This window comes from Helianthus annuus, chromosome 16, assembly GCF_002127325.2.
Source record: "Helianthus annuus cultivar XRQ/B chromosome 16, HanXRQr2.0-SUNRISE, whole genome shotgun sequence".
Taxonomy (NCBI): Eukaryota; Viridiplantae; Streptophyta; class Magnoliopsida; order Asterales; family Asteraceae; genus Helianthus; species Helianthus annuus.
Window position 1 is genome coordinate 192,501,196 of NC_035448.2, and position 18,662 is coordinate 192,519,857.

Sequence of the window (18,662 nt, forward strand, 5' to 3'; positions counted from 1 at the left end):
GCTACAAATCTATTTGGACGCTACAAAGTGTTTGTAATGATTGAAAGAATTCAATGATGACCGAATAAATTTATCGTTTTCGAATTTGAGAGTTTTAAGGAGGCGAATCTGGATATTTCAAAAGATGAGACATTCTGATGAAATGATATAGTTTCCAAGGTGATTATGTTTAAGCCAAAAGATATATGGTCTATAGATTTTTAGAATGACTGTGAAGAACTTTTTGGAATTAGTAAAATTCTTTGTCAGAAGAAAACTTACCTTGATTGGTACCTAAGGAAGACTTAAGATTGACTGGTTCAAAATGAAATGAAAACATGAAAAATGATTTGTCAAATATTGAATTATGATATGAGAAAATTAATGTGCTGAGATGGGTGATTTGTAAGAATACATAAAAAGACAATAAAGTTAGTGTATTTTTGTCTTAATACATAATTGTATTCAGATGACTTTAATCAAAATGTTTGATTAAAGATAAGTGATGATTTATTAAATACTTTTTCCTTTTATGTTATCATAAAATAGAATAACAAATAAATATAGATAGGTTTAAAATATCAAAACCCGTGGTAATTTTGACAAAATAATGATATATGTTTTATAAATAGGTTTACCCAATATTCTAGAACTCACGATTATCATTTTTTTTTTAAAATCAAGTATGTTTAATTATAAGATTTTATAATAGGGTATTTTAAATCATAAAAGTAAAATACTAAATGTTTATTTTAATATCAAGCATACTTAAATATTGGCTTGCGTAAATGACATTTAATATTTTAATATATATATATATATTATTATAAAAGAATATTTCTATAAGTATTTAATAGTTGTGAAATATTAATCAAGATGAACATTTATTTATAATATGTCTTGTTCATGAATACTTAGAAAATTATTTAAATAATTTTATTCGTCCCTTTTAATTGGTTTATGAAAATATGTCTTCTCTTTACAGTACAAAGTATATATATTTCTATATATAATAAAAATATTTTTATATATAATTGAAATTTACTAAATAAGTATGATGACTTAATTTATATATATTAAATAGTTATTATCATGGTTGGATATTGGTTAGTGCTACCTTGTTTAAGCATAGGTGATCAGTCCATGCCTAACTAAGGCTACGCTATCCAATACCTGTCTTGATAATAACCTTAATACCTAAAAATAATATTAACACCTACTATTATTAATATTTTATTATAAAGATTTACCAAAAATAAATAATAATAACTAGTCATAAATTTAAACGAGATTAGCGAAATTTTCAAATTTTGTGAAAAATGTCACCACAAGGTGATCGTAATAGAAATGATTTGATTAATTCGAAGACTAAACAAGCATGTTATGGTTCAAGAGAATTGAAGTGCTTGTTGGGACTATTTTGAATATGATGGCTTCAATCCATCATATGGGACTTTGAATTGAATACGTAATGCGAGCAAGTTCAAACAATTGAACTTGGTGTAAACAAAACGAGTTCAAGAAAGTTCTGATATGGTTACAACAAAACCATGTATACCATAAAAAGGAAATCGAGTTTTTCAAGAAATTTATCGATCAAATATCAAAGAGTAATCATTTTGCAAAACGCGGTTTACAATGCAAAGATCAAGTATAGCGAAATGATATTTGAGTTTAGATAAAACAACAAATTGGAATGAAGTCTTCCTATGATTTTCATAATTCAAATGAACCACATGCGCAACAAACAGTGCATGTGTAACGTGTGGATTTACCAAGAAATGAGACATATCAATATTCGCTACCATGAAAGAAATCCTTATAGTATGATGACCATTAGGGGAAGTACAAGGCCAAAGTCTATTTACAGAGGTCAGAATTTTAATGAAGGGAATATAAGAGCTTTATCTGGAATTTTGTGTGATAACCGTTGTTAAGTGACATTATCAGGGAATGTCAAATAAAATGAGATAGGGGAATTGTAAAGGCATGGGATTCCTTTTGCAGTGCTAATAATTATGACTCGGATTGGATTCTTGTTCTAACGTATCTTAGTGAAATTTAGATCGTTTGTAAGATCATGTGGTAAAGTGCCGCTTTTTGATTAGTAGTACTTTTACTGACGGAATTAGTATGGGTGTCATCATGCCTAATTTATATTTTTCAAAGGTCTTGCCTTGGAAGTTGTGTGTGATAAACTTCGACGTTTGTGGACATATAATTTAAGTTTCATGTGTTTTCTTGTGCATTAGCACAACTTTACATGCTTCTTACTTGCGTTAATAGTTTATGGTAATGTATTGGAAATTCTTATATTTTTGATGGTGTTCCAACTTATAGAGTTTCCACTGTTTATGTTGATGCTCGAGTTACGAGGTAGATGATCAAACGAAATAATGTTTGATATTGGAATTAAAGATATATGCAAGAGATTTCTAAAGAAATCTAAAATTTATTATTGACACAGATGTTTGTGTTTTATTCTTAAGTGACTTTTGGAATTTCTTATAGATATATATATCTATATAATTATATATTTCATATGCTGTAATATACATACCCGCTATAACGCCAATGTATTTAACAGATTTATTTTTTTTTCCAAAAACAAGTCAGATATCAGGTCACGATATTATTTAAGGGAAATCTTGTCACTTGTTTGACATTTTATATACCCCATCTTACCCGGTTTGCGCCGGAGAGGTAACCTCAGTATATCCGGACAAGCTGGAGAGTCTGCTACTCTTTACCCAGTTTCGCCGGAGAAAATTTTCTATTTCACATAAATAGTATCTTTTCAAAATGTAAAAGTGTCTCTTTTATTAGGGCTTTTATCCAGAATTAAGGAAATTTGTATTCCCATAACATATCTTATTCTAGACCAAGTAATATTAATAAGCAAGAAGCAATTAAGTGCTATTGCCTGCTAATCGTCATTCTTATGGAATACCAATATCCATTACATTGTACTTATATAAGTAATTTACTTTAAAGTTTATTTTAAGGCAAAATTCTTAAGTTCAAGTCTAAATATCATTCAGAGTGCTATCAGATAATATTAAGGTTCTAACTCTCCGTTAAAGCTTAGGTATTATTATTATAACACCTACTTGCTCTAAACAAGTGGCTTAGTTTATACTAAGGCATCTTTTCTTATGTTCAAGTCTAAATGCTATCAGATGTGCTACCAGTTAATAGCAATCTCCTAACTCTTTTATTTAAGCTTAAGTATTGTTATCACAACACTTATAGGCTTAAAGCAGTGGCTTAGCTCTGATACCACCTTCTATCACGACCCCCGATCCCACCCTGACCGGAATCGGGAGCCGCGAGCAGTCAAGTGGTACCGGTGATTATTTTGAAAAAACATTGCAGCGGAAATTTCATCAGGACCGTGAGTTAGGAAAAATATCAGAGTTTAGAAACACCGGATTTTATTTAAATAGATGGAATAAATTCCAGGTTTTACAAAGGTAGCTTTTAATACGGGATAAACCCCAAAAACAATATTTCTTAAGTTGATTTAATTAATAAAATAAGCCACTTCTTGAAGTCCTTTCAGTGTTGGATCCAATCCTTACTCCAATATACTGTAATTACCTGAAACGCGTTTTAAAAAGGTTTTGTCAGCGGGAAATACTGAGTGAATCATTCTAGTTATTTAAAATGACTCGTTTATTATAATTTACAGTATTAAGAGTTTTTACATATGTTTCTGATATCTACCAACTACCCACAGTATTTATCACTTGACCGGATCTGTGACTGTGGTCATATCACCATTGGCTGCCCCAATGAATGACGTATATCACTTAATTTTAGGTTCGCCCACCTAATGTGATTAAAACAGTAGTAATATGCACAATACCCCACATACTGGCTGTAATTTGGTGATTACATAAACTTAATCTCTGTAATTTATAATTCTGAAAATAATTTGGAGTATTGTAAAACATTTGATAAAAAGAGAATGACTCACTTTATGTAAGATTGAGTTATCAAGCTTCTTGATTCTACTTCTTCCGATAATTAAGCATGCACTTTATTATTCTGGATCTTCTGATGATTTAATAGTTTGTTTGATTGTGAGTGTGTGGTTGGGAGTATTATGGTAGTTAAACATATAGTTTAACAGAATGGAATACGTATTTGTGTAATAGGGGTCTTTCCTTCGCCTATCGTATGTATCGGCTTGGCTTCATACCGAACCAAGGAAGCATTCTGGCGGGCGCGTGCGTGTAGGAAGGCCGACGAAACCCAAATCAAACCTTAACGGTAGTCACGAGATTCGAACCTTAACGAATTTCACAAAGTATAGTCTTATTCAGACAGTACTTTGGTATCCATTTAATGAACTCACAAAGTATAGTACTTTGGATTCCGTTTAACGAAATTCACAAAGCACAACACTTCGGCATTCGTTAGATGGTTCCTGAATCGATCGGACAGAACATCGCATCGGTGATTATTGGTTAGAACACCAACGTATAGAGAGAAGAAGAAGAGAAATGAGCAAGGAAGAATGAAATCCTAGGCTCCTATTTATAGGTAAGAAGTATGCCTTTCTTAGCTAGGAAGATTTCTTAGTCATTAAGGTTCCTTTTATTTATTTAGTTTTTCTTAACTATTAAGTTTCCTTAACTATTAAGTTTACTTAACCATTTAACTAAATAACTTATTTAGCTTAATAAATCTTGCTTAGCTTAAATTAGCTTAATTAATCTTGATTAGCTTAATTAATCTTGATTAACTGGTTAATTAATCTTACTAAACTTAATTAACAAATTAATTAATCTACTCAGCTAACTTAACTGCTAAGTTTATTTAACTTATTAAGTTTTACTTAGCTTTTAAGTATTCTAGCAGCTCCCTGCTTATGAGTTCTAATTTCTAGATACAAGGGAACCCGTATTAGTGTATTAACTCAATTCAACTTTAACGATAATCACGAGATAAAAACCCTCACAACGATTTACAAGTGCAATACTTAAAAATTCAGCGGATTCACAACGAATGACAGAGTATAGCCCGAGTTCGGACAGCACTCAAACATTCAAGTCGAAATCACGATGAATAACAAAGTATAACTCAATTTGAGCAGCACTCAGCCAATCGTTGGATAGTTATAATCGATCGGATAAAGTATCGTACCAGTGATTAGAGTTATTACCCTAATAACGGGTAGAGTTTAGGGATTTAGAGGGTAAAATCCCGAGCTATTATTTACAAAAAATAAAAGCTGACGGAAAGAAAAGAATTGAACAGCGATCGAGTTAATACCCGGCATCGTAGCAGCACTTCGTGAATCGTGTGTGTTAATTGTGGTAAACAGAACAGAATTCAGTGTGTATAACGAATTCCTTCGTCGTTTTTGTGCCCAGAATCAAGTGCCAATGTCTGCTATTTATACCCGAAATTGGACATGCTTACGGACCGTAAGCCTTATCCCTTACGGTCCGTAAGGGGTACGAACCGACTATAGGGTAGCCACGTGTGGGACTAGGCTTGCTGAGTCACTGAATTCGAGAAATTCTTAACTGACAACGAGAATTAAAGATAATCGTCCACTAGGGTTTACCCCCCCCCCCCCCCCCCCCCGGGTTTTAGGGGCCCTGATCCAGATTCCGATTGTTCTGAAATTTTTAGAGTTTGTGCAGAATTACTTTGGTGTCTCAATTAGGGTTTCCTTATTGGATAATTATCATACTAAATATTATTTTTAGTGAGAGTTGTTACAAAGCTCGTTAGGCTCGTTGAGCCTTATCGAGCCTTAGTATAAACGAGCCGAGTCGAGCCTTGCTTATTTAAACTTGTTTACAAGCCGACCTCGAACCTAAAAGTAAGCTTATTTAGTAAACGAGCCCAAGCCCGAGCTTTACTTATCGAGCTCGCAAGCCTAAAAAGGCTATTATTGATATTATTTTTATTTAATACACTAATTAATAGATAATAAACGAGCCGAGCCCGAGCCAAGCTCGAGCTTGATAAAATACAAACGAGCCGAGCTCGAGCTTTGAAAACAAAGCTCAAATCGAGCCGAGTTCGAGCCCGAGCTCTCATAAGTTAATCGAGCTCGAGCTCGAGCTCGAGCCTGACCGAGCTCGGGCTCAGCTCGGCTCGTTTGCACCCCTAGTGGTTTATGACTTATATAAAAAGATAAATTATATTTCACAAAATGGAAGTTCAGTTTTTGAATATTACAATAAACTTACAACGATGTGGAAGCAGTTTGATGCTATGCTTCAACTGCCTTCATGTTCTTGTAAAGCAGCTAAAGAATACAATGATTTTACAACATTAATAAAAGTTATGCAGTTTCTTATGGGTTTAGATGATGTATATTTGCCTGTAAGAACAAGTTTATTAACCAGAGAACCATTTCCTTCAGTCAAGGTTGCTTTCTCTATTGTGTCTAGGGAAGAGTCACATAGGATGGCTAGTGGTAGCATTAAAGGACAAGTTATTTCTTATGTGTCTAAGTTTAATCAGTCCTTTGATCCTAAGAAAAGAGTGTCTAGAGGACCTAATCCAAACTTAAAATGTACACATTGTAATTTGATTGGTCATACCGTTGATAGGTGCTTTGAAATAATAGGATATCCTCCGGGTTTTAAAAAGAGGGTTTGTAATCAGGGGGTAAAGGTAATTCTGGTAATAATAAATATAATGCTACTGTTGGGTCTACTACTTCTGTTGGTACTTCAGTCTTACCTTTTACTTTAGAACAAATTACTAAGTTGTTACATCTTGTTGGTGAGAAATCTGGAAATGAGGCTCAAGCTTCCATTGTTTACCAGTGATTGTAATTTTGCTGGTAGTTTTGTTAGTTGTTCTAGTTTTGCTAACTTTGGTAGTAGTCATAGGTGGATTGTTGACTCTAGTGCTAATCAACATATGTCTAAAACAGATATAAATATGTATAACTGTGTTGATGTGTCAGATTTTGATTTAAGTGTTAGTCATCCAAACAGTACAAGTGTGAACGTTTTAAAAATTGGAGACTTAAAATTAATTGATGGTATTGTTTTGAAAGATGTCTTTTATGTTCCTGATTATTGTGTGAACTTGTTGTCTGTTCATAAACTTTCTAAGGATAACCATGTTTCAGTTGTGTTTAATGAAGAAAATTGTATATTACAGGATTCCAAATTAGGGAAAGTCCTAATGATTGGTAGCCAGGATAGCGGTTTGTATTTTGTGGGAATGAACACTAATTCTAATAGTGTTTTAAAAACAAACTTATGGCATAGTAGGCTAGGTCACCCTTCAGATCAGGTTCTAGCCTTGTTAAAAACATTACATAGGGATTAATAGTTTAGATCATGGTCCATGTGAGATTTGTCATAAAGCCAAACAGGTTAGGGTTCTGTTTCCTATAAGTGAACATAAGTCCAAATGTGTTGGTGATTTAGTTCATTTAGATCTTTGGGGTCCTTATAAGATTTCATCTTATGAAGGATTCAGATATTTTTTAACTGTTTTAGATGATTTCTCTAGGACTGCTCGGTGTTATCTTTTGAAAAATAAAATGGAAGTTTTTGAGAACTTGTGTCTTTTTTATGAAATGGTTTTAACACAGTTTAAAACTAAAATTAAAATTTTTAGAAGTGACAATGGGACAGAATTTGTAAATAGTCAAATGAATAATTTTTTTTAAAACTAAAGGTGTTATTCATCAGACGTCTTGTTCATACACACCACAACAGAATGGTGTGGCTGAACGTAATCATAGACATTTGTTAAACTTGGCTAGATCATTGATGTTCCAGGGTAGCTTACCTCTTAGATTCTGGTCTGATAGTGTATTAACTATGGTCTATTTGATTAACAGGTTGCCCTCGTTAGTGTTAGGTGGTAAAAGTCCGTATGAAGTTGTTTTTGGTTTTAAACCTTCTCTGTCCCATTTGAGAAACTTTGGGTGTCTTTGTTTTAGCACAATTTTAAATGAGTCAGACAAATTCACTTATCATGCTGATAAGTTTGTGTTAATAGGATACTCAGATGTTAAAAAAGGATACAAACTTTGGAGTTTGGATGAAAAGAAAGTTTTTTATTCAAGAGATGTGAAGTTTTATGAGGATGTTTATCCTTTTAGAACAAAACAATTAATGAATCAAGAAAATATTGTTGATAAAAGTTTAAATCATGTTAATTTTTTTGATTGTGTTGAAATAAGTGTGCCTAAAGTTTCTTTACTTCCCGATGATGAAGGGAGGGTTATTGGATCTTATGAGTATCCTAGTGAAAATCAGCAACTAGATCATTCTTCTACATCTGCCTCCACTAGTCAGGATGGTCATGAAAAAGAACATTTAGGAACTAGGGTTGAGAGTAGTAGTAGTAGTGAGGATAATAGCAGGGTTGAGGACACTGGGATCTCAAATGAAGAGACTAGCCTATCTGAGGGAGTCCAAATTAGTTCTAGAAGGTCTACTAGGGTTGTGTCTGTGCCAAAAAAATTGGATGGTTTTGTGCTTGATGGTAAAGTTAAGTATGGAATAGATAGAGTAGTTAATTACTCGTGTTTGTCTGCTGAAAACTACTGTTTTGTTAATTCTTTGAATAAAATTGTTGAACCAATTACTTATAATGAGGCTGCCAAAGACATTAGGTGGGTTGAGGCTATGAATGCCGAAATGGAAGCCTTGTTTAAAAATAATACATGGGTTTTGGTTGATTTGCCACCCAATAGAAAACCTATTGGGTGCAAATGGGTGTATAAAGTCAAATATAAATCTAATGGTGAAGTTGAATGTATTAAAGCAAGATTAGTTGCTAAAGGCTATAATCAAAGAGAAGGGATTGATTTTAATGAAACCTTCTCTCCTGTTGTAAAAATGGTAACAATAAGGTATGTTATTTGTCTTGCCGTGAAAAATAATTGGCCTATGTTTCAACTTGATATTAATAATGCATTTTTGTATGGCTCCTTAACTGAGGATGTGCATATGTCATTACCCCGAGGGTATTATTCTAAAAATGAAACAAAAGTTTGCAAGCTTGTTAAGTACTTATACGGACTTAAACAAGCACCACGTAAATGTAATGAAAAATTGACTGAGGTTTTAGAGAAAATGGGTTTAGGCAAAGCTTATGTGATCATTCTTTATTTATTTTGTGCAAAGGTTTTGTGTTTGTTGTTCTGCTTGTATATGTGGATGATATAGTATTAACAGGAAATAATCTTGATGAAATAAATGAGGTTAAGAAAATGTTAAGTGATAGTTTTACAATTAAAGATTTAGGTAAACTAAAGTATTTTCTTGGAATAGAGGTTTTGTATGATAAAAATGATGTTTGTTTAAATCAACGAAAATATTGTTTGGAACTGTTAAGTGAATGCGGTCTGTTAGGATGTAAACCAGTTGTAACTCTGATTGAACAAAGCTATATAGTGTCATCTAGAACCGAAAAAAATCTAGTTTTGTTAAAAGATGTTACTAGTTTTCAGAAGTTAATAGGGAAACTGATATATCTTTCTTTGACCAGACCTAATATATCGTATGTTGTCCAGTTTCTGAGTCAGTTTATGCATAGTCCAACTGTGTCACATTTACAAATTGCTCTAAGATTGCTTAGGTATTTGAAGTCTTGTCCGGGTAAAGGATTAAGGATTAAATCTGAAAATGTGTTAGAGTTGTTAGGATATGTTGATTCTGACTTGGGTAAATGTTTGGTAACTCGAAAGTCCGTAACTGGTTTTTGCATATTTTTGGGGTCGTCGTTGGTTTCCTGGAAGAGTAAAAAACAAAGTGTAGTCTCGAGATCAACTGCAGAAGCAGAGTACAGAGCTATGTGCTCTGCTACATGTGAAATAATGTAGATTATGAACTTGTTGAAAGAACTTAAAGTTGATGTTTGTTTACCTATAAATCTGTTTTGTGACAGCAAAGCGGCTATGTCTATAGCTGCAAATCCTGTATTTCATGAAAGGACAAAGCATTTTGAGCTGGATTTGCATTTTTTGAGAGAGAAAGTTACCTGCGGTGTAATACGTCTTGAGAAAGTTGACACAGAATGTCAACTTGCAGATGCATTTACTAAAGGTCTTTCGGTGTCGCAACATGAAATGTTTTGTGACAAATTGGGATTAACTAACATGTTCAAACATATGAATGAAGGGGGGATATTAAAGGTAGAAGATTAATTCTCATTCATATGTTTATTTATTGGGTTGTTTATATAATCTCATAAGGTGGGCTGATCTGTTTATCCGGTTGTTAGTTTGTTGTATGTTTGTTATAACAGCTGGAAGTATAAGGTGTGTCTGTGAAACATTTGAGGGGCTGCGATCGTCATCAACATATTTCTTGGACTGAAGTGTAATATTTTCAAGAGATGATATAAAAAGAAGACATCTAGACACTTCCAGTCAGTCTCTCTCTCTCTCTCTCTCTCACATTTTTTACGCACAATTCTTCAAGATTCACCAGTTTTCTTTGTTCTTTGATTGAATCCTTTTGTATTTCTTGTATCAGTTGTTTTGAGATCTTTGATACATATTGTGATCGAGTGTGATCACTGTTTCTGATCTTCTGATTGTTGTGTCAGTTGATCGTTTCATTGTATTTGTTCTCAGATCTTACTGTTTGTAGATCTAGGGTTTTGGGGGGTGTTTTTCGGATTGGGTAAATAATAAAAGTTTTGTCGCTTGTTTTCTCGCTATACTGTGTGTTATCAGTCGTTTTCATACCATTTGACAATTCCTGATATCGCTTATACGCGTACGGTTGAGCTTACATAACTAGTTTACGTAAGTTTACCAAAACGGGTCAAATCCAGATTGTACAATACACTTTCTCTCTCTCTTATATATATATACATATATATATATATATATATATAGGGTTAGGATCGTGTGAAAAACACTATGCTCATTGAGAAACTTGAGAAGCATTCTGGACCACACATTTTCGCTAAGCTTTTTGTAATATACACATATGTATAGTTTAAAATTGACTATATAGATATGTGTATAATTCAAGATTTGACAATATATATATATATATATATATATATATATATATATATATATATATATATATGTAGTCAATCTTAAACAATACATATATGTATATTACGAAAAGCTTAGGAAAATGTTGGTCCAGAATGCTTCTCAAGTTTCTCAAACAGGGTGGACTTCTCTTAAGATCCCTACCACATATATATATATATATATATATATATATATATATATATATATATATATATATATATATATATATATATATATATAGGGGAGGGTTATCTTGAGAACGCTAAATATTGCGAGAACCGTGAGAACGAATGAAAAAACCGATTTTTTTAATACAAACCTCATTGTAATTAAAATACAACATCAAAAAAGAATTTACAACATCAAATAATTCACTTCTCCTCTCAAAATCACTCTTACTAGATTTTTTTACGCATGTGTAAATATAAAAAATTTACACATGTGTAAATGACAAACTTACACATGTGTAAATTTTCTTTATTTACGAATTCACGTAAATTTAAACGTGTAAATTTAATTTCTAACATTGTATTCGAACAACTGATAAGTGTAAAAAGAAATTTTGAATTTGAATTGTTTTTTACCAAGCTCTCGTGGTTTTTTCATTCGTTCTCACGGTTCTCGCGATATTTAGCGTTCTCATTTAAACCCTCCCCTATAAATATTTTATATATATATATATATATATGTAGTAATCTAAAGGTAACGTTTTTTTTGTTGATGATTGTTGGATCACTAATTTTGGTCGCATTGCCTGATAGAACTCTTAGGGTTTTAAAGTGTAAACTTAATGTGTTGGAAATGTTATGTGTTTTTTGATGTATGTATATCTAGTTTGTTTGGTAGTAGTAGTATATTGATGTATGCATATCTAGTTGCCTTTTTGATTTTTAACAAATCCCGTTTCTTTAAATCTTTATGAGGAGTAATAATGCAGTTTAAGAAACAACAAGGATAGATTCTGATGAAACATGTGACATGCCATGCAGCCCCACAACCTACGTGTTTTAATCGATGATTGTGATTTTCTAATTATCCTAGGTTTTACGTTGTAACTTGTTTGCACCACATGTAGTGCCCTCAACCAAGTGAAAGTGTGAAACTTTTACGTGAGTGTAAAAATATAAACGTGGAGGAAAAAGGAAGTATTACCATTTTGAGGAAAAAGGACATATTATTGGAGATATCTATCCCAAAGCATTATGGCCACTAGGGATGAGCAAATGGTATCCGGTACCAGTACCGAATTTATCGATCAAAACATTTTAGGTGTCGATTCAGTACCGACTTTTGACGTTTTAGGTACTGGTTTGGTACCGGTCCAGTACGGTACCGGTTTTTACCCTGGTATTGAGTCGTACCGTACTGGTACCCATTTTCTGATAGCTTTATAAATAATTCACACTTTACTATATATAGTTTATATTGATATCTTTAAATGTATTTGTTGAGGCAGAGAATTGTACTAGGAGTTGCCACTTTGTTTCGAAATGAAACATTGATGTGATATAAAGGAATGACTTTGTTGTTTAGGCATGTGATTCTTAAATTAATAAGGATAAGAATCTTCATCATTTCTGTAATTAGGGGATCTTTGACAACCATGTCTGTCTAGTCAGTCCAGGCCCACGTGCTCGAGGGCTCATGACTCCGGACAAAGGATGACTTGTCGACAGGGGTACCTGACTGGGCTCCCTGTCTAGGCCTGTAACAACTCTCACCAAAATTATTATTTATTATTTTATTAATGTCCAATAGGAAACCCTAATTGAGACCCCCAAGTAGTATGGCATGACCCATAAATTTTTCAGAACAATCGAAACTAGGATCAGGGCCCCTAAAACTCAAGGGGGTAACCCCTAATGGATAATTATCCCTCAAAATTTGACGTGATGTCGTGGTCACAATCAAATTTAATCCCAATAACAACTATATAGATAGTGGCAAGTGGGTATCGAACACAGGGAGTTTGTGGAATATGTGTTATTTGAAAGTTTGTCTAATTTCATCTAATTGCAAGAAAAGTAAAGTTCAAGAGTTTATGTGAGTGAATTGGTTTTAGACTAAATTAAACTAATGAAATTGAAAGAGAAAAGATTTGGTTGTAAACAAATTAGGGACAAATGATCATCTTTAGTTTTCGGTTTGCTTTGACATTTATGTTAACATTCCACTAGAAAGAACTACATAGACATAGTTCATGTGTGATCAATTGCAGTGATGAAAGGGAACTAAGTACTCAGATTCCTAGAACGTGAGGTTGTTACCCGATGATCAATCAACCCTTACCCAAGCCTAACTATACCCATGATATCTCGATTGCCAACAGCACCAAGAACGTATGGTTTCTAATTAGTTTAACATAAGAATCAATAATTTACTAACAATCAATCACACACCATAACAAACAATTCAATAAAGATCAAGATTGTTATTCTAGAAATAAGGAAATAAAGCATAAAGTCTTACAAAACCTTCCACCAAAGATGACCACAAAATGTTTAGCCACTCATGGCTTGAACAAACATCATAAACCAAGTTTTAATCTTCAAACAAGTTAAGAACATGAAAAACAATGATAAAGATAGTCTTCAAGCTCCAAAAATTAGCCAAAATTCGTCCCCAAGTGTTGTGTAACCGAAACATATGATGAGACACACTTAAACCCCATGAAAATGACAATTAAATGCATAAGTTACGATTTTGGATCAGTCGGCGCCGTAAGCTACGCCAGAGGGCCGTAGCTTACGGCGAACAGCCAAGTCATACGGTCCTTGTCTTCTGTCTTACGGCAGGCAATGCTGAAAACTTGTTTTTTAGCATAACTTTTTCGTTTCAACTCCGTTTTCTTCACCGTTTTCGCCTACGTTCTCGTAATTTCATCCTCTATCATGCTATCCTCTTAATTCTTCAATTCCAAAAATTGATTTTTTATTGATGCTCCAAATTCTTTCCCTTTTATGCTCCATTTGCACCTACACGTCCAAACAACTAATAGTTACCAAGTTCAAACAATTAAACGTGTAAAGCATGGGATTTTAATCTTTTTAAGGCACTTAAGGGTTGTCCTATGGACCACCCGTCACATCCCCACACTTACTCGTTGCTTGTCCCAAGCAACCTATTCAAAAACCATTTCAAAACCACAAGCGATCAACATGCAAATCAAGCTAAAATGTATCGTCCTTTTACTAACCTTCAATCGTACCACAAGACACACCCCTCACAAGAACTCTCGGTGACAAGATAAATTAGCATGTTATGCTAAATCGCTCAATACGTGTGTGTGTGTGCGACAATAAGCTTGTATAAGAATCAAGTTTCCTCCTAACAAATATCTAGCATGCTTATGAATCAAAGGGACTTACGGATTGTAACGGGGCTAAATGCAAAGGTAGGGAATGGTGGAATACACATGAAGGAGCTAATTGATTTGACCCGGTTTTTATTTCTACTACTAAACAAAGCAAACATCAACTATATACACAACTTCATCAACATTTTCAACTACTATCGCAACTAACTCTTTCTTTTTGCACTTTTCTCATATTTTTTCTTTTCTTTTTTTTTCTTTCTTTTTTTTTTCTTTTTTTTTTCTTTTTTTTTTCTTCTTTTTTTTTTTTAATATAGAACTCAACAATATATACAAGAATATCAACAATCACAAACTAAATTCATAAACCGGGTCGTCTCAATAGGTAAAGTTTTGTAAGAAGTAGGTTTGGGTCACAACCGAATGGTTTAAGGCTCAACGTGGCTTTCTAAGGACCAAACCCCCACCCCTCACAATACCAAGCTCATATATGTAAAGTATGAGGTCCAACCAACCAATTCCGCACTCTCACACATCTAGACGAGGCTTCCTAAAAATCCCTTATCATTTCCAAAAGCATGCTAACTCTAGGATTTAACAAGTATTTACACACAAGTTCTATTAACACACTACACACACCGCCACTAAAACAAAGAAATATCAATAACACTCATATGTGGCTCAATTCTCACCAAGAAAAGACTAGGAACATGTGCCAGTGTGTCAAATGGAACAATATCAAGTGTTCAAATTTCGACAATTTTTCGCTTGATTTCACAAAAAATATTAACTTCTCAAAAATTTCCCCCCATCCCCACACTTGGGATACATTGTCCCAATGTAAGGTTTTGAGGGAAAGATCGCTTTCAACAAAAACACCAACATTTGCTTTACATCTCGAACCCCAAATTTCTTTTTTTTATTTTTTATTTTATCAACTAATACCAATATTTTAATACTAAAGAACATAACAAGACTAAGGAAAGAGTACATTGACCTGGTGAAGTTTGACACAACAGATGTTGTAGATAATCCGACTTCCTATCATCACCTTCACACAACTCTCCGCACATCTTCCCCACACTTATCTAAAAACACCTTGGGTTGCCTCCCAAGCAACGCTAAAGTTTAGGTCTTCAGCCCGACCGTACCTGATATGTCTCAAGGTGGTCTCAATGCACATTTACCTTTTTCGTTGCTGATGTAAGCACGGTGTTTGATTCTTCTATTGTGTGTGTGCTTTGTCACATCCCATCTTTCTTTGCAAAATTCTTTAAATCCACATTTTCCTACCGAATTTCCAACAAATGCTCGGTAGTTTACTCTACACTTCACTACTTCGTTTTCTGTGCCCAACAAATCCAAACTCTCCCATAAACATAACTTATGAATGAAATCTCCCACATCATGAAGTGCCACCTTCCTAGTTTCTAAACATGCATCCTTAACACTCTTGGTTTCCATAACCACCACAGCCGGAGAGTTGTAATCAACTTTGATTGGTTCATCAAGTAAAAGGCCCTCAACTTTGCTCTCCATAGGTGGTTCCTCCACAATAATTTCAATTGTATATTCCTCATTTGGCCCTAATAATTCAGTTTCAAGTTCGGGAGGACTCACAACCTTTTCTTCTACATCACCCATAGGTGTCATTTGTTCAATCTGCACATATATCCAGTGTTGTTTTGCTTGACGTTTTTCCAATATCGACGTCCCTGGCCTCATCTCTTTCACCTCTTTTGGTAACAAATCATATTTCCATTCCAAAAGTTCTACTCGTTCTTCCATTGACAAATGAGGTTTTATTAATTCTTTTTCAACATGAACCATGTGTCTTTTTCTCATCATCTCGTCAAGACTTTCAGATTTATGTGACTGATAGTGCAAAGTAGGTTGTTGGGTTACCCATTCAAAACCATACTGATCAAATGTATACTGAGCATGATAATAGTCTTGATCGTACATATGAGGGCCTTCATATGAAAGTTGGGAATATTCATAATAATCACCGTAATCGTACTTCTCTTGGTAACTCATTTTTTTAATCCCCTTAATGTTCGCTCAATTTCCGGATCAAACGCCAATGGTGATAGCTTGTGAGAGCTCCTAGTACGCATGCACCTGTTAATACCTGCACACTAACACACCCAGCGTAAACCAGAAAAATAATAAACTTAAAAAGAAAATAACACACGTTGCGCACTACTCCCCGGCAACGACGCCAAAATTTGACGTGATGTCGTGGTCACAATCAAATTTAATCCCAATAACAACTATATAGATAGTGGCAAGTGGGTATCGAACACAGGGAGTTTGTGGAATATGTGTTATTTGAAAGTTTGTCTAATTTCATCTAATTGCAAGAAAAGTAAAGTTCAAGAGTTTATGTGAGTGAATTGGTTTTAGACTAAATTAAACTAATGAAATTGAAAGAGAAAAGATTTGGTTGTAAACAAATTAGGGACAAATGATCATCTTTAGTTTTCGGTTTGCTTTGACATTTATGTTAACATTCCACTAGAAAGAACTACATAGACATAGTTCATGTGTGATCAATTGCAGTGATGAAAGGGAACTAAGTACTCAGATTCCTAGAACGTGAGGTTGTTACCCGATGATCAATCAACCCTTACCCAAGCCTAACTATACCCATGATATCTCGATTGCCAACAGCACCAAGAACGTATGGTTTCTAATTAGTTTAACATAAGAATCAATAATTTACTAACAATCAATCACACACCATAACAAACAATTCAATAAAGATCAAGATTGTTATTCTAGAAATAAGGAAATAAAGCATAAAGTCTTACAAAACCTTCCACCAAAGATGACCACAAAATGTTTAGCCACTCATGGCTTGAACAAACATCATAAACCAAGTTTTAATCTTCAAACAAGTTAAGAACATGAAAAACAATGATAAAGATAGTCTTCAAGCTCCAAAAATTAGCCAAAATTCGTCCCCAAGTGTTGTGTAACCGAAACATATGATGAGACACACTTAAACCCCATGAAAATGACAATTAAATGCATAAGTTACGATTTTGGATCAGTCGGCGCCGTAAGCTACGCCAGAGGGCCGTAGCTTACGGCGAACAGCCAAGTCATACGGTCCTTGTCTTCTGTCTTACGGCAGGCAATGCTGAAAACTTGTTTTTTAGCATAACTTTTTCGTTTCAACTCCGTTTTCTTCACCGTTTTCGCCTACGTTCTCGTAATTTCATCCTCTATCCTGCTATCCTCTTAATTCTTCAATTCCAAAAATTGATTTTTTATTGATGCTCCAAATTCTTTCCCTTTTATGCTCCATTTGCACCTACACGTCCAAACAACTAATAGTTACCAAGTTCAAACAATTAAACGTGTAAAGCATGGGATTTTAATCTTTTTAAGGCACTTAAGGGTTGTCCTATGGACCACCCGTCAAATGACTTTGTTGTTTAGGCATGTGATTCTTAAATTAATAAGGATAAGAATCTTCATCATTTCTTTAATTAGGGGATCTTTGACAACCGTGTCTATCTAGTCAGTCCAGGCCCACGTGCTCGAGGGCTCATGACTCCGGACAAAGGATGACTTGTCGACAGGGGTACCTGACTGGGCTCCCTGTCTAGGCCTGTAACAACTCTCACCAAAATTATTATTTATTATTTTATTAATGTCCAATAGGAAACCCTAATTGAGACCCCCAAGTAGTATGGCATGACCCATAAATTTTTCATAACAATCGAAACTAGGATCAGGGCCCCTAAAACTCAAGGGGGGTAACCCCTAATGGATAATTATCCCTCAAACTCGTTGTAAATCACGAATTTTCGATTAACTTGACTCACCAGGGCTATGTGGGACACAAGGCTACCCTACCCTAAAAGGGTAGCCGTCGTGCCACGCGCCAGGACCAGGTGGGTCTGGCGCGCCACACGAGAGGGACCATTTTTCAGTATATAATGCAGGGTTTGGCACTTGCATGAGGGTCTTGTTACTACGATCAAATTTGTTTCGTACGTTGAGTTATTCATTGTTTCGTTCAAAAACACACACAAGCACGAATCTCTGCTGCGACAACAGGGTAATAACTCGATCACTGTTACGATACAATGTCGGATCGATTGAAACCGATCCGATGGATGTTTAAGTGCTGCCCAAATTCGGGCTATACTTTGTTATTCGTCGTGAGGGTTTTGATTTCGTGAGCTTATCATAAATGTTGTATTAAGTTACTGACCTAGTTTCGTGTGCATTGTTATTTACCTAGGTTACAAGACTAAATCAGTAGGCAAGGTTCTGTCCAAACTAAACGTGCAATGTGAGTCATTCTCTTTTTATCAACAATGTTTTACAATACTCAAAGTATTTTCAAAAAGTTATAGT